Source organism: Phascolarctos cinereus, unplaced genomic scaffold, assembly GCF_003287225.1.
Source record: "Phascolarctos cinereus isolate Bilbo 61053 unplaced genomic scaffold, phaCin_HiC Scaffold_2;HRSCAF=192, whole genome shotgun sequence".
Taxonomy (NCBI): Eukaryota; Metazoa; Chordata; class Mammalia; order Diprotodontia; family Phascolarctidae; genus Phascolarctos; species Phascolarctos cinereus.
Window position 1 is genome coordinate 82,069,783 of NW_027555625.1, and position 25,277 is coordinate 82,095,059.

Below are 25,277 nucleotides of genomic sequence, written 5' to 3' on the forward strand. Positions count from 1 at the left end.
CACCACAAGCAACAACGGCTGACCAACTGCCATAAATTGTCAGATGTCCCAGGAGTGGCAGTGCCCCCCAGATCCTATTTCCGTCCCAGCCCTCACAGCCTGGGAAGCAACCTCCGTGGGGAAGGGGCCAGCCGATTCCACCAAATGAAAATCAACTGCCATGAACTGGTAGGTAAGGCAGCTTAGCTGAAGCAACAAGGCATCTAGAGAGAGAAACAGGAGGAAGCACTGGCCAGGACTCACCATAAGTCAGTCAAACTACTACCTAGATCACCATCTTCCCCTCAGATCCTGGTAGAGACAGTCTAGGAGCCCGAACCCCAGTTCTCAGAGGATAGCAAAGCTTCCAGCACAGTGCCCTCAGCTGTCATCTGAGGAAGCTATCTCTGTGCAAATGCAACCTGCCAGCAGCTCCCACCTCCGTTACTGCCATAGCTATGGAAAGTTCTTGCCACCAAAGACCTTGGCATTGTCACATGGTTCAACATCAAAAACTGCTACGACTGTAACAAGGGAAATGGCATTAAAGATGAGGGATTGGCAGCTACTTTATCACTGCACCCTAAGGACCATGGGACTTTTCCATTTGATTTGTGACAGAAACCTTTCCTACACATTGTTCTCCTTACCCCTTGAGAACAAGGACTGTCTTACTTCTTCTCTTTCTATCTTCAGTGCTTATCATGGTGCTTTGAATATAATGAATGCCTAATAAATTATTTATTCATTAATGCAAGTGTCTAGAGACAGAATTCAAACTCAAGCCAACAAAGACCAAATGCTGTAAGAGCATACCAAGCAAGCCTGGCTCCCAAAAAGAGATAGAAGAAAGCATCTCCCTCCCTACTTTGCAAAGATGGAGGATTATGGGTGCGGAATACTAAGGAGAAGTTCAGAGGTTTTCAATGTACTAGTCAGTTTTGTGGAACTATTTTTCTCCTCTTTTAAAAAATTCTTTGTTGTAAGGGATGGTTCGCTGAGGAAGGGAGGAGCAGACAAGAAGGTTACACTGAGTAATATAGATGGATATCAACAAACATTTCTCTTTTTATTATTTTTTTTTAATTAAAATCCTCCCAGCTGGGAGGGCACTTCCTTGTCCCTATTGCCCACGTCAGTAGACACCTTAGATTTGCAGAACAGTGGAAGAAGGCTAGATTTAGAGTCAGAGACCTAGTATTCAAATCCCAGCTGTGGTACTGCATGATTCTGGGCAAGGCTTTGTGCTCACTCGCTCTCTCTCTCTCTCCCTCTCTCTCTCTCTCACTCTCTCTCTCTCTCTCTCTCTCTCTCTCTCTCTCTCTCTCTCTCTCTCTCTCTTTCTCTCTCTCTCTCTCTCCCTCAGTTTATTCATCTTTAAGATGAGGATATTGGATTGGACTATCTCTAAGGTCCTTCCAGCTCTAAATCACATGACCTTTGCCTCTTTAAAAAAAAAAAAAAGACTCCCATAAAAGCCAACACTTTGGAAGAAGAGGGAATATCAGAGGGAATTTTAGTTCTTTTAGGGATCCAGCCCAGTTTCTTTTTAAGGAGCCAGATTTTCTTCTGAGTCTTGGCCTGAGACATAGTGTATACCTCCATGGGTTTGGGGGATGGGGAAAATATTTCCACTGCTCTGAGAGATGAAATCAGATTAGTGTTGAGAATGTACAAGACAAATACCTTGAAGCCTCCTTCGAGTTCCATTTTTAGGAAGAAAAAAACTTCTTGACCATAAGGCTGATTGAGTACTAAGGGCTGGGAATTTGGCTTCCCTCATTTCTGGGAAGACCCTGTCGGCTACATCCACTGGTGCTCCTCTTCATTCGTTGATGTATTTTCTTGTAAAAGAAACGTCTAGAGTCAAAAACCAATTTAATATTGTGGATGACATTAGGTGTTTCTAGAAGCCCATGCCAAATACAACAGCAGCCTCAGCAACACTCCCTTGCTGCCCCCAAATTTCCAGCTTACTGGAAAAGAAAAGAATATCATGCATTTCACGGGCTGATGAATGTGCTAGATGATATCATGGGCTTAAAGTTGCCAATGATTGAGAAAGTCTTCAGACTTGCTGCTTCCTGGAAAGGTCTTGCTAATCTCATGGTTTTGCTTTTATCAGTAGCATTTCAGGTCAGTCTACTGAGTATAATGGGACTTTCAAAGCAGCTGTCTGACATCCATGGGATCGACTTTAAAGTCATCTCAGACCAGAGCAGAAGGAACTTAAGAGCACTGCAAGCAAGCTATCAGATGACACTTGTGAGTGAGTTGTTTCTAGACCTGCACCTAGCACAAGGTGAATGGAGCTCTGCCTCAGGGCGCTGACAAGCACAACACATGCCTCCTCTTCAGAGGGTGGGGCTCACTCCCTCCTCCCCTACCTTTCCTGATCTGCATTAACTCCAGGTACAATTTTAGTTAGTAACAGTTCTGATCATTTTCCACCTAAGTTTTTGAAGATAACAACAATAACCTGTAAGAGTCTAAATCTAATCCCACAGAGGCACTAATAGTTCACTTTAATTGAATTTTTTTAAAAAGCCCTCTGTCCTTTTTCCATTTCTGAACTCCTCTGTATGCCAAGTGTTTTAACAGTCTCCAGATGGTGTGTGATGAAGATGTGACACCCACCACTTGAAGATTTTTCATGCATTAAAAGGAAGTAGACTTTATCACTTGACTTCAAAGGGCGCTAAAGCTGCTGGTCAGCAAGATTGCTTGGTAGAATAAAACATAAGACTCTATGGCAAACACAAATAAAAGGCCAGGCTAGAAATGAAAACGTGTCACATTATGGCTTCATCAATATGAATTGATGTTTCTGTGTACAACAGTGTAAACTTAGACAACTGTTTCCAAAGGCGTTTGTTACAGGTCAAATCTTGATGGATAATCTTAAGAATTACCGAAACCCTAGCTTCGGTCAAAGCGGTCAGTTTAGTCTGCCAATGGGCTAAGTGAATGAAGTCTCTAGAGTACAGTCTTCTGGGATTCTACCAGTCAAACCATGATGGTACTAGATCCTGATTGGTTGAATCAAATGTCACAAGTATCATTGTTCAGTAATGGCTCTGTCACATGGATACAGCCATAAAGAAAATGCAAATGCCTCAGAAAACAAATTTAGTCTACTTTGGTTCTCTGTGTAGTATACATGTGGCCAAGAGGAGGAAATAAATATGCCCAGGAGTTCACCTCTATTATAGAGGGTCTCTGTAGCAATAACAAGTATTTGAGACAATAGGAAATTTTCCAGCACATCGATGGAGTTGTCAGGCTAAAGTTTCCTTATTCTAACAGACCAATCCATAGAGTTGTAGACCAAGAGCTAGAAGGAACGTCAGAAACTACCTAGTCCAACCCCCTTATTTTACAGATGGGGAAACTGAGACCAAGGGAGATTAAATGGTTTACCCAAGGCCACACAGGTAAGCATCAGAGATAACCCAGGACCCTGACTCCAGATCCAATGCTCTTTCTCCTGTACCACGCTGCCTCCCTTCATTTGTTTTTCGAATTGGGACTGTTTATACCACACTGGAATAGAGCACTGAGCCTGGAATCAGGGAGATCTGAGTTCAAATCTAGCCTCAGACACTTACTAGCTGTGTGATAGTGAACAAGTCACTTAACTTCTGTTTGCCTTAGTTTCCTCAACTGCAAAATGGGGATAATAGCACCTCCCCCCCCAAGGGTTATTGTGAGGATCCAACAAAATAATATTTGTAAACAGCACTTAGCACAACGCCTTGCACATAGTAGGTGTTATATAAATGCTTGCTCCCTTTCCCTACCCCCTCTACTTCCACAGATGCTTTGCTTATGAAAAGCTTACATTTCCTTCATCTCCAAGGAAACTTTGGTTAAGCTTCTAAATTGTTGATACGCAAATTATGTAACTTATCAATGAAAGCCATCTTGGAATAGTAGAAAGAAGTCTGGTCTGTAGTCCAGAAACATTCTAATGCTAGCTATGCGGCCCTGCACAGGTCACTTAAACTCTGAATCATTTTCCTCTGCTACGAAGGTGAAGATAAGCATAATATTTATTAGCACTCATAGCACTGTTGAGGAAGGAAATACTCTGTAAATTGTAAAACCACTAGGTAAATAGGAATTATTATTGTTGTTATACTACTTGTCTCTTCTGGGCCTCCGTTTCCTCATCTGTAAAAGGAGGAGGCTTAGGCTCAGTGACCTCCAAGTTTTCTTTGAGGGCTAAATCTATGACTCTGCTTCCATCTTAATATTTGAAAAGAGCCTTACAGCCCTTTTTACTTCTTTCTTCAAGTATGCTATTTCTAAACCAAATTTGCCACATTTCCCCAATACTTTTGATTTTTCTATGAACTGTCAGAGATCTGTCTCCTAGGAAGTGACTCATGCTTTTCAGCACACACTCATTAATAGTTTCTTTGAAATTTCAACAGCTCCTTTGTGGTTTCTACCTTATTTAGAATGTTTTTGTTTTCATTTTAGTGCTAATGATGAAAGAAAGGAAAATATAAACATATGAATCATTTCACTAGCCTAGACAGTAGGAAGACAGATTCATTTACAGTCAAGATTATTTACAAGATGCCACTTGTACATCTATGTTACCCTAACAGCTGTAAGAGTCAAAGGGTGAACTCTGAATAATTCTTCCTTTCTGGGATTTCTAAGAATGAGAGTAAGATCCCAAAGCTCTAGTGTAGGGAATAGAATCTAGCAATGTTAAAAGAATGCTAAGTGTTGAGTGATGAGACAGAAGAGGTCTGGAAGAATGGTAAGGAATCACCAAACTTAGGCACCCTTGTGGTCAGAGAGGTTGGTGGCTGAAACTGGCATATGAATGAATGAATGAATGAATGAATGAATGAATGAATGAATGAGCAAATGAAGTCACACTTGCCTGAATGATTAAATATGATGAAAAATCATTTACTGGGGCTCTAAATGCCAAGAATTGTTCCAGGCACTAAGGATGTTAATACAGAAGTGAGATGCCTTCAGCGAGTTTAGATTCTAAGGGAGAGGGGAGACAGTACACATAGGGTGTGTCAAAGAAGGAAGTTTTGGTCTGAAGAGTGGCAGGGGTGATGAATGAGAAGTAGATGGTCATGCCCTCTCCAGAAGTAATGATAGAAGCAATAGCAAGCCTCAGTGGCCGAAGGCTCTGAATGATGACTTGAGAAACCTAATGAGACTCCTCACTGTGACCTCGCCTGCCAGAGCTGGGCCTCTGGGGTCCTTTTCTGATGAAATCCCAGCGGGATGCCAGAGCTGTTGTTTTAACCCTAACAAGATCTGTCATTAGAAGTTATTGGAGCTTGACTTTTCTTCTTTCTCTAGCAGTCACCCCGAATGAAGACCAGGGTCATGTTTCCCAGGAACACAGGCGAAGCTCCTGCTAGACTGTTTCCCCAGCTTTTGTTTCTCGGGCAGCTTAATGATGACAGGCAGGCTCTGAGCAGCTCCTCCATGACCTGGCTCCTGGAAGACACACAAGGAATCAGCCAACCATGTCCCTGAACAAATGGGCACCTCCAAAGACAGCCAGGAAACAGCCACTTAGAACATTTGCTGCTGTTCTGTCCATCCTGATTAAACAGAGGGAACATAAAAGAATGTCTTTGTCTAATAAACTTATGTCACTTCATGTCAGGACCAAATGAGAGGCACCACAGAATTTCCTGAGAAATCCACATTGTTTCTGAGATTGTTTGGGGAGGACTAGCTCAGAGAGTATTTTAAGGAGGAAGACATCTTGTCTAATATTGACCTTCTGTAGGGTTTCAGGGACAAAAGTTGTCTGAGAATTTCATAAATACTTTTGCTGTTGGGACATTGTTTTCTAGCAACTGGGTGTATTTTGGCCAAAAGCAATTTCTCTCACTTGCTCACTGGTGATTAGTGTTGTAAACAAAATCCCAAACCAGGAACCAGTACCAGTCTCAGCAAAGGCTCAGCCCCAGACAACAAGCCTCCTAAAACCCTCATGACATATTTTTATCTGGATAAATTTTCTCATTTTCACATAGAAGAATTTCTCATTTTTAATGCTTTAAACACACACACACACACACACACACACACACACACACACACACACACCAGCACTGTCTTCATAGTTTTTGCAAATGTCCTCTAGTAGAAGGAGGTCAGGTCTCAGCTGGGAGTCAAAAGACTTGAGGTGAAATGGAGTCCTGGCTGTGCTACTTAAAACGGTGTTCAACCTTCGGCTTTTCACATAAACACTTGGTGCCTCAGTTTCCTCATTTGTTGAACAAAGCTATAATCTAGATAACATTATCTGAGCAATGGAGATGGATTTTTAGAGCATGAGCAAAATGACAAAGGCTGGGGAACCTACTTCCAAAAAAGGCTTGATAACATATAATGGAGGGACCCAGCTCCCCAATTTGGAGTATGTGTAGACATTCTGCAACTGATTTTAGCCATTTAGCCACATGATAAAGAGTCAGATTTTTCACTGGCTGAGGAGTCAGAATGGAGGTCTATTCAGAAGGCACTAGCTTGCATAAGTGAACCTCTGATTCTTTCCTGTTAAGCTATGTTCAAAAGAAGAGGCAAAGACAGCAATAAGCTATTGACGGGCTCCCAGCATGTATCCTGTGAGCAATATAGGTTCTGCTGTCACCTCCATCTTTGTTACATCTATTCTTCCATTGTTGTTGTTGTTCAGTCATTTCAGTCACTTTTGACTCTTTGTGACCCCATTTGGGGTTTTCTTGGCAAAGATACTGAAATGGTTTGCCTTTTCCTTCTCCAGCTCGTTTTGCAGATGAGGAAACTGAGACAAACAAGGGTAAGTGACTTACTTGCCCAAGATCACAGAAGTAGTAAGTATCTGTGGCTAAATTTGAACTCAGGAAGATGAGTCTTCCTGATTTCAGTGCCTGTACTTTATCCACTGTGTCACCTAGCTCTTCTTCCTGGTTTTAGGTAAAAGAGTATTAGAGACAACTATAGTCTTGTGAGCTTCCAAAGGTAGGGAGAGTGAATGCCAGAATTTGGTGAGCTAGAGTGAATGCCAGGCTGAGCATTGATGAGGAAGCCACAAAGGTCTTGAAGAGTGACCAGCAGACTCAGCCAAGCAGTAAGAGATGTAGACTTATCCATATATCAGCTATCAAATTTGGAAGTGAAATTGGCAGGGTACATGCTTTATAACAAATTAAGAGTGAGCCTGCTCTTCCCAGAGACTTGGGGTGATAGATGGGAGAAAGTGACCTCTCTCCACTCCTCCCTCTTTAGGAATTTTCATATGCCCCTTTATAAAAGCTAATTGATGTTAATTGGTTAAGTGGAACCACCCATCGTGATTGATTGACGCAGGGGAGAACACACTACAGTGGCAGCTCAAGATGACAGCTTTAGAGAAAGATACCCCTGAGGGGTCAGGAATACCTCCAAAACCCTGAAGGGAGTGGAAGGAAATAGCCCTGGAGTCCAACCTGCTAGTACCCATGTGGGTTGGGAGAGTTAAGTCCAGGGTCTTATTATGTACGTAGCTGCTCTATTCTGTAGAGATGATTGAGGGAGATAAATGTCCATAGAAGTATTTTGATCAGTTTGAGGCATAATACAAATATGTTTCACAGAATCATATATTTAAAGCTGTAAAGGCTCTTGGAGATCATCTGCTCCAACTCTCTCATTTTTTTAAATGAGGAAACCAAAGCCCAGAGGGGAGAAGCAATATGCTTAAGATCACATAGGTAGTAAGCAGAAGAGGAAATATTCAAATTCAGATCCTTGCTTCATCTTTTAAGAACCTTGGTTCACTGGAAAGGCTTTCATGAACTGATACAAAGTGAAGTGTGCAGAACCAAGAGAACATAGTACCCAGTAATAACAATACTGTACAATGAAGAATTGTGAATCACTTAGCTATTCTCAGCAATTCAATGCTCCAAGACAATTCCATAGGACTCATGATGAAAAATGATATCCACCTCCAGACAAAGAACTGATGTGTCTGAATACAGACTAAAGTATGCTATATTGTTCACTTTCTTTTTTTTTTATTCGTTTCTTCTTGCACAAAATTGCTATTATGGAAATGTTTCACATGATTGCAATTGTATAACCTATATCACATGGCTTCCTGTCTCAGGGAAGGAAGAAGGGAGGAGGGATAGAATATGAAACTCAAAATTTTGAAAGAAAATGACAACAAACATTAAAAAAATTGTTTTTACAGGTAATTGAGGGAGGGGGAAATAATTTTGTTTTAAAAAAAAAAAATCCTTGGTTCAAAGTTCTTGTATTTAATTGTACCTTCTACAAAGAGTCCTCAAAGCACTTTTCTGTTTCCCCTCCCCTTGATTCCCAGATTCTCATGCAAATAGTGGAAGTTCCTGATCTCAGAAGAATCAGAATTGTAGAGTACTCATATGTAATGGAGAGGTGCACAGTAGGTGTCAGTAGCTTAAAACATATAACCAATAGTTGAGATTGTGATGGAATACTATTGTGCTATAAGAAATAACAAGCAGGATGGTTTCAGAAAAACTTGGGAAAACTTACAGGAACTCATGCAAAATGAAGTGAGTAGAACCAGGGGAACGCTGTACACAGTAATATCAATATTAGAAAGCTAATCAACTATTCAAAAAAAAAAGACTGAGCTATTCTGAGCAAGACAATGATCCAAGACAATTCCAAAAGACTCACGAAGAAAAATGCTATCCAGCACCAGAGAGAGAACTAATAAACTCTAAATGCAAATTGAATCATATTTTTTTTGCTTTCTTTATTTTTCTTGAGTTTTTTGTCTATTTTCTTTCGCAATATGGCTAATCCAGAAATATGTTTTGCATGACTTCACATGTGTAATTGATATCAAATTGCTTGCCTTCTTAAGGAGGTGGAGCAGGAGGGAAAGAATTTGTGCACACACATATATGCATATATATAATATATATGTGTATATTTCCTTTTTAGAACCAATTTAGATGTGAGTGAGGTTCAAACATTGCTTCCCCAAACCCCACCATTTTCTCCTACATTGTAAAATCTCCTCCTTGTATACCTCTTTTATGTGAGATATTTTTCCCACTCTTCCTCTCCCTTCTCTCTTTTCCCAGGGGTCACTCTTTCTCACCTATCCTTTTTTTTTTTGTACATCATCCCAATATAATCGATTCACTTCCATACCCTCTTTCCATATAGAATCCTTCTAACTGCCCTACCTAATAGTGATAGAGTTCTTAGAAGTTACATGTATCATCTTTTCATACAGAAAGGTAAAGATTTTAGCCTTACAAGTTCCTTATGATTTCCCCTTCATGTTTACCTTTTTATGCTTCTCTGGTTTAAGAGCTCCCAAAACTGTTGCTGCTTCTGTTACTACCACCTAGTCCCACCAATGGAGTTTCATCCTCATGGGCTCTGGGACAGCCTCTACCCGCATGGTACAGATCTCTCCAAACTTCTAAGTTATCTTGGCCTAGAAGAATGCCTCACTCTGATCTTTTGGTGGCTCTGCCACTCCAGAATTCAGTTTGAGGTGTTATTTTAAAGTCATTTGGAGGTGAATGTTGGAAGAGCACAGCTGAGTTGCTTTTTCTACTCCACCCTTTTTCTCATGTGTCCTGAGTGAGGAAATTTCTGGGTTCTTTCAGCCACCTCATTGTGATGATTGTTTCATATTGCTTAAAAAAAAAAAACCTCTCCAAAATGTGATGGTAGAATCTATGTCTTCACTTTTTTTCCATTTCCTATTTTCAGAGTTGATATCTTGTTTTAACAGGTTAGCAAAGAGATTGCAGAAAATGACTTCTAATCATTATCTTTTCTTCTAAATTGTTGATTTTGACATTGGTTCTAACAAGTCAATGGATGCTTTGACTGCACATAGACATCGATTCTGAAATGACTCCCTTCTTGGAAATTAGTCATATAGTTAATTTTATTCTTAGTGATGCTATTCAGTGCTTACCATACCCAACAGCTTCCACTTCCCAAAGAAAACATTTGTGAAAAACAGGCATCAAGCTTCTGAGTAGTCTCCATGTCCTTGGCTACTTTCATTTCTTGATCTCCAACTCTATTTTCCAACATATACAGGTCATCTCAGAAGACAGTGCAGTTTTAAGGGATTACAGCTAAGATATTGGGGACACTGTATTTGATCATCCTCCCCTTGGTATTTAAGTCACTAAGTATCAAACTATGTGCTGATTCAATTTGGAAGAATCTGTCAAGTTCTTTGTAGACTTTCTCCATTTCTTCATCCTTTGCAACAGACATTTAACACCTAAGCTTCATGGTAACATTTTTGTTTGAACTCATAATGAGCACTACAAAAGATTTCCAAATATCCAATGAAATTATATTTTCTGTTGCCTTTGGGCACATGACAAAAGCCAGTCCACCAAGTCTTTTCTTTGCCTCTTAGAGGAGAGCCTGTGAGCCAATTGTAAGTTCTGTATGTTTTCTGGTTTCATTTAAAGCAAAAATGTTAGAATGGCTATATTCCATTGCCTCCAGGGGTATATTAATTATTTGTTGCTTTTTGGACAAAGATCACACATGAAGAAAAATCAATATTTAATATGTGTAGACAGTCTAAGAACTGTGGGATTTTTTTGTGTTCTCTGCATTCTTCTCTACTCCTTTGCCAGTATGAAAGTGGAAGAAGAGCCACACAGAACTAAAGGCTGTTTTACATTTTTATGTTTCTTGCATCTCCATGACCAAAGTATTCATTATGTAGTGGCCAACTTTCTGGTGATGAGCTTCTTTAGTACTTATCTAAGCTGGTCATTAAATAAGAGATCCCATCTGTCATTGGCCCACCCTAGAAATCCTTCTAACTCAGTAGGTCCTCCGAGGGCTTGGGTTCTACCAGTAGAGCTTTTGAAAACATAGGAACATCTTCATGCCAAGATGAGACGTTAGAGGAGGACTTTTTTTTGGAGTTTCCATAATATATTATTATGGATTAAGAGAGCCTCATATATCTCATAGATTAAGAGAGCCAAAGGAGAGCCCCTATCATGTTAGGTGGCTGCTCTCTGGAAAAACACAGAAAAGAATCACATGAGATGAGAAGGTATCCAGGGGTGGTGATCTGCACCAGCGAAAGGACTGGCAAAGGCAGTGTGGTATAATGAAAAAAGTACCAGACTTGGAGTCAGGAAGACCAGAGTTGAAATCCATTTAACCTCTCTGGGCTTCAGTTTCTTCATCTATAAAATAAAGGAGTTGACTCAATAACCTAAAAGTCCCTTCCAGCTCTACATCTATGATTTTATGATGAGTATATAAGTATTATTGTTGTTGTTGTGTTGTTATTGTTATTAATTTTATATAATAAGAATCCTCTCAGCAATCTTTACCTCTCTGACCTCTCTGACCTTCTTTTAACAAATTATGTAAATTATATATGTATACAAATTATATAAATAACAGCAATGCATCAAGACCAAAATAAGGTAAAAATCTAAACCCTTTTACCTCATTTTGGTGGAAAAAGATAAAATGGAACAGAAAATATATTCTAGGCTTGTCAAGTTAAAAGAAAAAAAAACATCCCGTTCATAGCTATTTTTTTTTCTTACCACTTCTGAGGAAAACATTCTAAGGCTATTTCAAACCTGATCCATTCTGTTTAAATATAGTTAAAAGGTTCAAAAGGAGAATAGGGCAAACTTTATTTTTTAAAAAGTTTCTGTCAGCAGAAAACTAATCGTATATGGTCAGAACTTGTTCTTAAGAGTACCCAGATTAAGAGTTTCTAACGTTTTTTATATCATAGATTTCATGGGCAGTGAAGCCTTCAGACTCATTCTCAGCATAATGTCTTAAAATATATAAAAATAAAATACCTAGAATTACAAAGGAAGTTAAAAGTTCATGAAAATAAAGTGCATTTTCTTTTTTATATCCAAGCTCACAGGCCTCTGAAATCTGTCCAGAGACTATTCTACAGACCCCAAGTTAAGAACCTTTAACCCAGATACTTCAAGTACCAGTGATTTTATCAAGAAAGGTATTCTCTGCACCAACCAATACAATAAATTAACAATTTTCTCAAGCCTCTGCAATCCAGGAGGCATTGTACCCTCAAAAACCATATAGTCTAGTTGGAAGAGACAACACATACATATATCTATCTATCTATCTATCTATCTATCTATCTATCTATCTATCTATCTATCTATATATATATGTATGTATTGTTGTGTGTGAGTATATATATATATATATTTATACACACACACACACACACATATATATATATATATATATATTTATACACACACACACACATATATATATATGTATATAGGTATACTGTATACAAAATAGATACAAGATGATTTTGAAGGTGAAGCCCTAGCAGCTGAGGAGATCATAAGGCCTTGTGCAGAAGGTGGCCTGTGCAAATACATGGAAACAAGAGATAGAATGACATTTAAGAAGGCAACCCCTTTATAATAATAATACAGAGCATTTACTTAGTGCATTATAGTTTCCAAAGTACTTTATGCATGTTAACTCATTTAGTATAGTATTGGAAAGCATAGGGGCGGCTAGGTGGCAGAGTGGATAGAGTGTAGGGCCTGGAGTCAGAAAGACTCCTCTTCCTGAATTCAAATCCGGTTTCAGACACTTACAAACTGTGTGACCTTAGGCAAGTCATTTAACCTTTTTTGCCTCAGTTTCCTGGAGCTGGAGAAGGAAATAGAAAGCCACTCCAGTATCTTTGCCAAGAAAACCCCAAAAGGGGTCACAAAGAGTCAGAAACAACTAAACAGCAACCTTGGAAAGACACTAGGATTGACCTCATTCAGCACCCTGTAAATACCTTGATGACAGGAGCCAGTCCAGGCTTTGCTAGGCTGACTCCTGGTTAGCAAACATGGATCCCCTCACTGGGCCTGGGACAAAACCCTTCTCAGACCAATAGGACCTGTCAAGTCATACTCTGCTGTTGGACACTTGGTCATATTCATGACATAATGAGGCATCCAAAGAGCTCTTCAATAGGGTGACTTAAAGAGAAATCTTGAAATTCTACGTAAAGACTTCTCACTTTAATATTGAGTCTAAAAAGAGATGGACGAGATCTCGAGCTTCATGTAGTACAGCCTCTACTTGAAGTATTAAATCCTCTCCATAATATCCTTGATATTATCTCTGCTGTAATACCTCCAGTGGAAAGAAATTCAATTTGGCTACTTCAGACATTTGGCTGAATCAAAACCCCTAAACTGGACAGAACAACCCCATGAAGCAATGGAAAGTCCCTGACTCTCTACCTTCCCTCTGAGATTGCCTTCTGCTTTACACCATACATACCTCATATGCTCAATTTTGGGCATGTTTCCTCCTCCATCAGAATGTGAGCTCCCTGAGGGCAGGGACTGTTTTGGTCTTTCTTTGTATTCCCAACACTTAGCACAGTGCCTGAGGCATAAGTGTGTGTTGATTGAATGACTCCACCTGAAGGAAAGAAATGCTACCTGCTGTCTCCCAAAATCACAGACACACACACACACACACACACACACACACACACACACACACACGCGCGCGCACACACACATGCACACACACGCGCGCACACACACACATGCACGCACGTACACATGCATGCACACATGCACACACATACTACATGCACAAAAACACTTCAGGTGGTATGAAAGTGCATTGGAGTAAAAAGATCTGGATTCAATCCTGGTTCTGCTAATTACTAGCTCATTGGACTTAGACTCTATTTCCTCATCTAGAAAATGGGTAGACTAATACTTATATGACCTACCTCCCATGGTTGTTATAAGGACCAACTGAAGCAATGTTTATAAAACTTAGGGTAAAGTATCAGTGGAAACAATTATTATTTTCATCCCTAGCAGCTACTCCTGCCTATTTCTCTCCATCCCTGGCTCTGTGCTCTTCAGGGTTCCTTTTGCCAGTTTCCTGCATAAAAAAGGATAAAGAATAATGTTGTTTTCTCTTAAACCTCTCCGCATTCATCTGTTCCTGGATTCAGCATATTATTCTTTAAGGTTTTAAATACTTGTTAGTTGAAAATTTTTTTTTAATGAAAGAGGAAAGAAAGAGCCTCTATGTAGCTTGTCTTACAGAGCCAAAGCTATGATACAACAGCAGATGCTGGGATTCTGCAGCCCTAGTGACATGACTGACTCACTAGCTATATGACCGTGGATGAAACTAGCATCGGCTCGAGTTCGACCAACCAACGAGCATTGATTAAGCACCCACAGTGTTCAAGCAAAACACTAGGGACACAAGAAGAAAAATCCTCAACCTCAAAGAGCTTATATTCTATCAGGGGAAATAACGTGATCTGAAGCATATCAGCAAAGCATCTCCTGCCCAAAGCCATCTCCCTCACTGACCCAACATGGCGGCTGCAGTCACCTTCATTACTCACTCCTTCAGGCTAAGGAATTGTCTCCAGAAGAATCCTTCTTTAAATGTTCATACATCGCCTGAAAGGCATGATCCATTAGCACTCTCTTATAAGCATTAGCTTATAGACACACACAAGCTGACTATTACCTAGCTCAGGTACTAGGAGGAATTACTCACAGGACAGATATATTTTAATGGCAGTGGATGGGACAGGAAAGATTAGCATCAAAGGATGCTTTCAAAGGGAAGACAGTACTAGATGGGACATCAAATAACAATAACTGACATCTATACATCCACTGTATCTGGGGCCATCTCCAGTAGTCCTAATCTGTATCTTGCCACTGAACTCAGATGGCTCCGGAGGAGAGGGTGAGGCTGGTGATTTTGTATAGCCCTCCCTCCTTTGAATCCAATTCACTGCCAAGTCATGACATCACCTTCCTGATGTCATGGTCCTCTTCTAGAATGAAGGACAGGGGCAGCTAGGTGGTGCAGTGGATAGAGCACCAGCCCCAGAGTCAGGAGGACCTAAGTTCAAATATGACCTCAGACACTTGGCACTTACTAGCTGTGTGACCCTGGGCAAGTCACTTAACCCCATTGCCTAGTCAAAAAAAAAAACAACCAAGAATGAAAGACAAACAACCTACCTAGGCAACTCACTTAGCTTCTGTTTGTCTCAGTTTCCTCATCTGTAAAATGGGGGTAATAACAGCACTTACTTCCCAGAGTTGTTATGAGGTTCAAATGAGATATTTGTAAAGCACTTTGCAAATCTTACATAAATATTAGCTGTTGTTGTTGTTATTACCTTGTATTTATTTGTATCTTCTTTATATTTATTCTATATATACGTATATATGTTTATTTGTTGTCCTCCTCTATTTGTCTTACTCCTTTGAGAGTAAGGATGATTTCATTCTTTATTTTCATATTCTCAGAATCTTGACCAGAGCCTGGAACAGAATAAGAGCTTCACAAATACCAATGGTATATATAATATATAATCGTATATATGATACAAATTGGTTGATTGATTGATATGGAACTTTAAGGTTGGTGAAGTGCTTTTGTAGGCATCATCTCTTTCGACTGCCACAACAACCTTGCCAGGTAATTACTACAGTCATTATTACGTTCATTTTACAGATGAGGAAAGTGAGGCAGTGTAGTGTATTGCCTGGGCACATTAAGGGTAGGAGACAGGTTCCAAACCCAGGGCTTTCTTTCTGATTCCCAAGACCATTGATTCTGAACAGGAGGAGAATGTGGCATCTAATGCCTGGGGTTTGATAGGGAAGGGTATCAGAGTAAGGGAATGGCTTTGAAAGAAGACAAGAGTGGGAAGGAAAGAAGGGAGAAGGCAGGGGAGCATAAAGATAAGTCAAAGTTTTGCCGGTCCCATATGACTCCACACACACACTTCCTGAGAGGCTTCCGTGATTTTTGGCTGGGGACACATCTGCAATCTGGACTGCCATTCCAATGTTCCATGCGCTACCCTGAAGCCCAAGACAGGCCTCACACGCAGCTGCCACATTTCCTGAGGGAATTTATTATTGCTGACTGGCTCCGTGGTTTGAATCCACATGCAGTATTGTTCACACTGAATTACATGTGATCATAAACTCTGCTCTCACGCTACTGTTATTTGGGGGGCACCCGCCCTTGCTTATCTGGTGTTGGGGAGAGATGTTTGCCTGCTAGCAATTGTAACAGAAGGTCCCTCCATAGAAAGCATATGGTGGTAAGTGAAGGCACATTTTGCCAAAATGCAGAACACCAGTCCACATGTACTGGAAGCATGTTCTACTACATTTGCAAAGTGGGGAGCAATTGTTTTCTATTAGCTGGCATGGGCTGGTACTATATATTGCAGACAGGACAAGCAACTGTGGAATTTAGTTATTAACTCCCTTAATTGATCTACTCATTTGGTCAAAAACATATTGATTAAACATTGACTTTGTGCAAGACCCTGTGCCCTGTACTGAAGGGGACATGAAGTCTCAAAAGACAAAGTCCCTGCCCTCAAGGGGCTTACAGTCTAAAAGCACAGATAAGATAAAATAATTAGCTTGAGACAGTGTGCTATAGTAGAGAGAGTTCTAGACCTGAAATCTAGAGATTTGAGTTTAAATCCTGGCTCTGACACTTATTACTAACACCATTTATTATCTCTGAATATATTATTCAAGGTTGTAAAGCACCACTTTCCTCACAACAATCCTGTAAGGTTGGCAGTGGAAGTATTATGATCTCATTTTACAGATGAGGAAATTGAGCTTCTGAATTACCTTTAGTAACGTAGCCCAAAGTGTCTGAGGCAGGATTTGAACCCAATCTCTCAGCACCAGTGACTTTTCCATTCTACCATACTCCCTATAGCTAGACTAGCTGTGTTACCATGTACAATTCACTGAACTTCTCTGAGCTTCAGCCTTCTCATCTGTAAAATGAGAACAATACTTATGTGACCAACCTCACAGAGTTACCATGAGGAAAATGCCTTGCTAACCTGAAAGCACTATCTGAATGTGATTTATTATTTTATGTGCCATTAGAGAAGAGATCATTTGCATTCAAGGGAAGGTTTTTATAGAAAAGAGAGCATTGTAAAGATGAGAAGGCACTCCAGGCGCAGGACACAGCATGAGCAAAGGCACAGAATCAGGAATATGCAGGTGGTAGGGAGATGTTTTGATGCCTTCAAATCGCACCAATGGAATCTTCGGCCTGCTCCTCCCCTGGGTAGGGCCAGATTCGATAGCACGGTCTCTACTCAAACTTATGTGTACATGCCTATACATAATCCCTTTTTCTGCTCATCCAATTCCAGTTTGGAAAGGCCTGCTGGTAGAGGTGAGTCAGGGCAGTCAAGACTGACAAGCTGCCACCACTCCGGATGAGCCCTTTGATTCTCCGAAAGTTCAAAGGTTGTTAGTTTCATTGTTTTCCTCTATATCCCCAAAAAGGATAAAACACTCAGTATAGACCTTCTCTGAGCCTGGAAAGGAATCAGTCATCAGTAAGGGGATGCATGATGACCCCAAAACCCAGTCTGTACATTGGATGTTTCCCAAAGTAAAGCTCATATTGTGTCGAGCCAAATTATAGACTAGACATCCCTGGGCCACAAAAGGGCAGGTTGTGAAATTCTGGCTTCTCCTGGTTTTTATACTTTTAAAGAGGGGTAAGGAGAACAGCTACCCTTTCCCTGAACTCAGGCCAGCACAGACTGTACATCGTGGTTCCTGCCTCTGTGCTTGGCAAGGTCACTCATGTGATTCATGGGTAGTCATAGGCACGCCAGCAACACAGACTCCACCAAAGCAATTCAGTCAAACCAGAAAAGGCATCTCAGCTTTACCCAGGACTCCTTCTGTACTGTATGGGGCAAAGGCCTCAGCTTCTTACCAGAATGATGGTTCTGCATTTTAACATGCTTCTTTAAAATCTTGACTCCAAAAATTTAATGATAACAATTACCAAAAAAATGTGCTACATGCATAAATTTCTGTCAGAGCTAAAAACCGATCTCAAAGCACAATTCAGGGCTTTTCCATGAGCTAGAAAACTACTACTAAGGTTAAACTAACTTCCCTGTAGCAGCTGACATGCAATAAACCCAGATCTAACTCATTTAGAGCCAATTCATTGTTATTCACCACGTGAGGCAGCTAGATGGCTTGGAGTCAGAAAGATCTGAGTTCAAAACCGTCTCAAAATTGGCCTCCGACAATCAATCGATAAACATTTATTAAGTACCTACTATGTTCCAGGCACTGTGCAAAATGCTGGGGATATAAAAAGAAGCAAAAGCCTGTCCCAGTCCTCAAGAAGCTTAAAATCTAATGGACTCTTAACCTCATTCTTTTTCAGTTTCCTCATCTGCAAGGTGAAGTTAAAAGAGTACTTATTTCTCAGGCTTATTGTGGGGATAAAATAGATAATATTTGTGAAGTACTTTTAAACCTTAAAAGTTTTGTATAAAAGTTATTGTTCAGTTGTTTCAGTCATGTTAGACTCTGTGACCCCATTTGGGGTTTTCTTGGCAAAGATACAGGAATGGTTTACCATTTTCTTCTCCAGTTCATTTGACAGATGAGGAATCTGAAGCAAACAGGGTTAAGTGATTTGCCCAGGGTCACACAGCTAGTGTCTGAGGCCAGCCTTGAACTCAGGAAGATGAGTCTTCATAATTTCAGGTCTGGTACTTTATCCACTATACTAACCAGCTGCCTCATATAAATGAGTCTTCAAGAAGTTCACAATATATTGTTATTGTTGATGTTGTCATAATGTAGCAGTAGTAGTAGAGATAATGAACAGTTCCACTGGTAAGATTGGGGTTCACTGATGCCTCAGTTATCCGATGAATGGATGCCTTGAATCTTCAACCCCAGAAACAACAGCAAACCCCGAAATGATAAAGAAAAACCCCTCTGATGTTAGGTCCTGGTGCCTCCAGAAGTGGCAGGCTCAGTAATACAGTCCTACATGTAGCTCAGAGCTGGCCCTGAGACACAGGTCCTAGTTACCAGCTCTCCCAATGATGAAGGCTGTGTCCGGACTCTGGGGCCAAACAAATACACAGTCACAGAGCCACCCAGACAAGCCAAGGAGCACAGACACCACTCATGCTCGTGGATGCCCCTCCCAGAGGAATCACAGCACCATAGAATTGTAAAGTAAGAAGGGTCCTCGATGGCTACCTCCCGTCTAAATCATACATAAGAGGAATCCCCAGTATAACCTACCCGAGAAGTAGCTCTCTGGCCTTTACTCAAAGACTTCCAAGGAGTGGGGACTACCACCCCTGCCCTCTTGAGGTCACCTATTTCACTTCTGGACAGCTTTTCCTGTTGCCTACCCGAAATTTGCCTTGACAGCTTCTACTCAATGCTCTTGGTTCTGCTCTCTGGGGTCAAACCGAAAAGGCCTCACCTCTCCTCCACATGATCTCCCTTCAAATATTTGAAAATTGCTCTTCCATTCCTCTTGACTCTTCTCTTCTCCAAGTTAAACATTCCCGATGTGTTTGAGCAGTCCTCATGTGACACAGCCTTAAGGCCCTTCAACAGCCTGGTTGTATTTCCCTGGATACCCTGCAGTTTATCAATGTCTGTCTTAAACCATCATGCCCCAGAACTGAAAACAATGGCCCAAGACCAGAACATAATACAATGGGTCATTATCTTCCCATTCCAGTAAGCTATGATTCTCTTAATGAAACCCAAAATTGCATTAGCTTTTTTGGCAGCCACATCATACTGCTGACTCATATGACAGTTTACAACTCCCTAAAACCAGTGCTGGGGCAGCTAGGTGGCTCAGTGGATAGAGCATTGGTTTTGGAATCAGCAAGATTCAATTTTGTGAGTTCAAATCTGGCCTTAGATGCTTACTAGCTATGTGACCCTGGGTAAGTCACTTAATTAACCCTATTTGCCTCTGTTTTCTCCTCTGTAAAATGAGCTGGAGAAAGGAAGTGGTAAACCACTTCAGTATCTTTGCTAAGAATACTCCAAAAGGGGTCACAATAAGTTGGACATGACTGAAATAACTAAACAAAAAAAACAGTCCTAGGACTGGTCACCAGAGACACATACTAGGAATTTTTCCACCTGAGACAAGCCCTATAAACCATAATGGGGGAGAAGGGAGAGCACTAAGTTTATCTTTAGTTGAGGGGGGTGTGGAGATAGAGAAACCAGGACACTGGCAAGAGGGGTCACGTCAGGGGAGACAGAGATTGGGAGGAAACAGGCTGTGCAAGGGAGAAGCTTACACTGGTCCATCACCTGGGAGCTTCCTACTTGAACTAAGGACTCTTACTTACCAGGTGCTTGGGTCTGTGGTTTCTATGGTGCTGAATGATTTTGAGTTCATAGTGGGACAATGGAAAAAGTGCTGAACTTGGAGTCACAAGGACCCAGGCTGAAATCCCAATAAAATCATGTCATCTCCCTGGCAAGTTTCGTCATCTGTGAAACAAGCGGGTTGGACTAGATGACCTCAAAAATCCCTTCCAGCCAAGGATGTGCTGGAGCCAGCTTGAGACGTGCTGCTCCAAGGATTATAAAATTTTCAATGTGAGAATTTACATTTTGGAAATTGGAAAACCCTACAGATCAAGGCCTGATTTATTATTTTGTTCATTTCTAGACTTAAAAAAGTAATGGAGAAAGTGTTAATAATGCAAATTAAACTTAAAAGTATGTCATGCATGTATTTTTATTTTTTGTAATTTATTGATTTATTTTTTAAATTTTTTCTTTTTAAATTTTGAGTTCCAAATTCTCTTCTTCCCTCCCACCCCCTCCCACACCCACTGACAAGGCAAGCAATATGATATCAATTATGCAGATGAAATCACGCAAAATATTTCCTTAGCCATATTTTTTTTAAAAGCAAAAAAATAAAAATAAAGAAAGAAAGTGACAAAATTATTCTGCCATTTGCACTCAGGGTCATCATTTCTCCCTCCAAAAGTGGATGGCATTTCTTCATTATGGGTCCTTTGGAATTGTCTTGGATCATTGTATTGATCAGAATAGCCAAGATCACAGTTGATCATCATTACAACATTACTGTTACTGTGCGCAATGATCTCCCTGTTCTGACGTCACTTTGCATCAATTCATAGAGATCTTACAACATTTTTATGAAAGCACCTCCCTCGTCATTGCTTATAGCACAATAGTACTTCATCACAGGGACAGCAAGGCGGTTTAGCTGATAGAGTGCTGGGCCTGGAGTCAGGAAGACTCATCTTCCTGAGTTCAAATCTGGCCTCAGACACTTACTAGCTGTTTGACCCTGGGCAAGTCATTTAACCCCATTTACCTCAGTTTCCTTATTTGCAAAATGAGCTGGAGTAGGAAATGGCAAACCACTTGCCAAGAGAACCCCAAAAGGAGTCACAAAGAGCTGGACATGGTTCAAAAATGATTAAACAACAACACTCCGTCATAATCACATAGCTTGTTCAATCATTCCCCAATGGATGGGCATCCCCTCAATTTCCAATTCTTTGCCACCACAAAAACTGATGTAAAATATTTTTGTACATATGTGTCCTTTTCCTTTTTCTTTTATCTCTTTGTGATACAGACCTAGCAAAGTTATATTGTTAGGTCAAAGATTATGCATAGTTCTATAGCACTTTGGCCATAGTTTTAAATTGTTCTCCAGAATGGTTGGACCAGTTCACTACACCAACAGTTCATTAGTGTACCTATTTTCCCCTCCTCTCCTCCTGCATTTGTCATTTATTTGTATTTCTCTAGGCAATAGTGATTTAAAGTATTTTTTTAATGACTATAGATAGCTTTGATTTCTTTCTCTGAAAACTTCCCATTATATCCTTTGGCAATTTATCATTTGGGGAATGGCTCTTATTTTTATAAATTTGACTCATTTCTATACTCAGTATATATTGGAGAAAGGCTGCCTTTATCAGAGAAACTTGCTGTAAAATTTTTTGCTATTACGTCATTGCCTATGGTACATTTTAGCAAAATGTTGTTGTTTCCCAGATTCTCTCTTTTAACTAAGTCTATTTTTGCTTTTGCTTTGTCTGAGGTTGTAATTGCCACCCCTGCCTTTTTTACTTTTTTACTTCAGCTAAAGCATAATAGATTCTGCTCCAACCCCTTCTTTTAACTCTGTTGTATCTCCTGTAAGCAATATATTGTTGGATTCTGGTTTCTAATCCATTCAGCTATCTGCTTCCATTTTATGGATGAACTCATCCCATTCACATTCACAGTCATGATTACAAATTGTGCATTTCCCTTCATCCCATTTTCTTCTGGTTCTTCTCTCTTTTTATCCTGTCCCCCTCCTCAAAAGTCTATTTTGCTTCTAATCACTGTCTCCCTTGATCTATCCTCCCTTTGATCATCTCCCCTCTTCTCCTACATGGAGAGGAGAGATTGCAGTCATGAAGAAGCAAAGGCCCTAGCTGGGGTTGGGTCCACAGCACCAGGAGGGCAGTGACCAGTCCAAACCCCAGATCATAACACTTTGGAAGCATCAAAAATTTATAGGCCCCTAGACTACCTGTGAAAAGAGCAGGACAGATAAGCTTGGAGCTCAGCCCCTACTCCAGTAACTTCACAGTGCTACCCCAAACCTTCCTCCACTCTTTCCTGTGATGTCTTCCCTCATTAGAGTGTAAGCTCCCTGAGGGAAGGGCCTATTTTTCTTTCCACTTGTATTTGTAGCCTAGTCTTTATTTTAGCCCAATACCTGCCACATAGCAAGTGCTTAATAAGTCTCTTGCCTGGCCTTGCCCAAGGCACTTTGTACCACTCATTTAATTATTATGTTTTATGTTGTTGTTATTTTATTGTGCTCTTGTACTATTGTGTTATTTGTACACATCTTAATTCTCTTGTTGGATAATAAGCTCCTTGAGGACAAGGACTTTGTATTATTTATCTATTTCCCTCAGTGCCTTGAATGTAGGTAGACAGAGTTCAATTAGTACTTAATTCATTGGTTCCTCCTTTCTACTCTTGTCGCTAACAATTCCATTACTAAAGACCAAATCGGCATTGAGCAAGCAGTGACCCTAACAGTCTTGGATTCTACAGCTAACCAGTTTCACTCTGTGATTCTGGTGTTGGTAATGGGAGATGTGGGCCAAGATATTGTCCTTCCTTGGAGATTATGCTTCTCTTCCATGAAACAGACTATTCTCTGTCTGTCTCTCTGGCCCATAAGCAAGTTAGTAGAGGTCCCCAAAGTGTCAGGCTGCTTTGCTGAGTCTGCCCTGAGACCCTGGACAATTTTAAACTCACGATCAAAACCATCTGGTTGGTGTTCTTGGCTCCTGCTATGAATGTTCACATTCTGACCTAATTTGAAGCTCCCATCCTGGGTAGTATGATTGCTGTTTCTGAGATGGGTCACAGGCAAAGAAGCAATCCCACACACAGACAGCTATCCCTGAGGACAAAGGGAAATACAGTCCATTGGTTACTGCAACTAAGGCTTGTTTCAAAAAAGACCGAAGGAGAGTATTCAGATCCTAAAGCACTGCCCACCAGAGTGATCTACGTATCTAAACCTAAACATGGAATATAGGCATTTTTATTAAAAAGCCAAACTAGCAAAGAAAACACATAAGAATTTATGTTTCCTCCCTTTCTTGAAGAGGTAGGGTCTAGGGGTGTGGAATATCACACAAAATATCAGACCCAGTAGATATTTTGTATATTTTTTCTAACCTTTTTTTAAAATTTTTCTTTTTCATCCTTTATTTTAAAGATTGGCTCTCTGGATGTGGGAAAGGGATGAATATATTAGGAAATTAAAGTGATGTTAAAAAGAAAATATACCAATGAAATTTTAAATACCAGGCTAGCATAAGAGAATCCTTGGATAATATGCCAAACATAGAAGAGATGGTAGAGATTATCCAAACACACACACATTTTGGAGATGAGAAAACTAAGGACTGGCAAAATTAAGTGTATGGTCCAAGTTTATACAGCTAGCAGAAGAAGTAGCACTACAATCTAGATCTCTTGTCTATCAACTCAAATCCCAAAATGGTCATCAGACACTGCCCTGTTTCTCTCCTTTAAAACTTCGGTTAACCAGATCTCAATTCATTAGAATTTTTGGCTGCGCAGTATTGAGCAGAATTAGTCCACAAACAATGACTGAGCACCTATATTTTTAAGGCCACATGAGCGACAAAGTCTTACCAATCAGCCTGTGAGTGTGACCACCCATAGATAAGAGACGCTTGTGGAATTTCAGCTGTTTGACATCATCTTTGCTGGTGCAGGATCCCTCTCAGCCTCTGCCACAGTTGAAGGAGAGGGTCATGGAGCAGGAAAGGTCTTCAACACGCATGTGTAACATTTAGATCATGACCCTTAGAGGTAAGAAATAATAAAAATTTAAAAAAAAAACAAACCTAGTATTCTTTTCTCTGGTAAGGCAGACTAGACAGAAGGTAAATTTTCCACCCAGAATCACTGCCTTGCCAGGTTACTTTCTCCAGGCCTTTTTTCTATTCTCCCTCTTCTAAGATAAGGGTCTCCAGTGCTGGGTAGGGCCCTGCAGTGGGTGGGAGATAAGGAAGAAGCTGCAAACTTAGTAGAGTTGTCACTTTAGGCTGAGGACCATTAGGTATCTGCCTATCTAGAGAGAGGTAAACTGTGCAATTCAATTTAATTCTGATAGGTATTGTGGTATAGTAGAAAGCCTGATGGGTTTGTTATCAGAGGACCTGGGTTCAAATTCCACTTCTATGATTTGTGTCCTTGGTTATCAAGTCAGATGGTACAGTAGATAGAATACTAGGCGTCTACTCAGGAAGAACTGAATCCAGATCCTACCTCACACATTTAGACTGTATGATCTTGAACAAGTTATTTAAGCTTTCTGAGGCTCAGTTTCCTCATCTGTAAAATAGTAGAGTAATATCAAATAAAACAATACATATAAAGTTCTTTGTGTCTTCACAGAGTAGTATCAAATGAGATAATACATATCAAGTGCTTTGTAAACTTTATTATTACAAAACATTTACCCTCACCTATAAAATGAGACAAAGTACTAAAGTAAATAGATTGCCAGACTTCAAGTGAGAAGGTCTGTATAGGATGAGTTTTCTATCTGTAAAGTGGAGATGGTAATAGCACTTACTTCAGAGGTTGTAGCAAGGATCAAATAAGATAATGCACATAAAATGCTTTACAAACCTTGAAGTTCTATATAAAATGTTTGCTATTGTTAAAATGGGGGTCTTAGATGACTTGAAGTTCCTTTACAGCTCTAATATATCCTAGGAATGTATGTTTGACTAGATTTTTCAGGGTCTCTATTACAAGATAATTCCTTCTTACATAGAAGCTATTTCGGTC

At 40.2% G+C, this 25,277-nt stretch overlaps 1 long non-coding RNA gene across 1 annotated transcript; it reads left to right on the plus strand.

The window, feature by feature from the left end:
- The first annotated feature begins 1,992 nt into the window (after positions 1-1,992).
- On the plus strand, positions 1,993-8,726 carry LOC144455785 (uncharacterized). The gene is made up of 2 exons (XR_013484550.1): positions 1,993-2,244; positions 5,320-8,726. It is a non-coding gene; the product is annotated as an uncharacterized LOC144455785 (long non-coding RNA).
- The last annotated feature ends 16,551 nt before the right edge of the window (positions 8,727-25,277 follow it).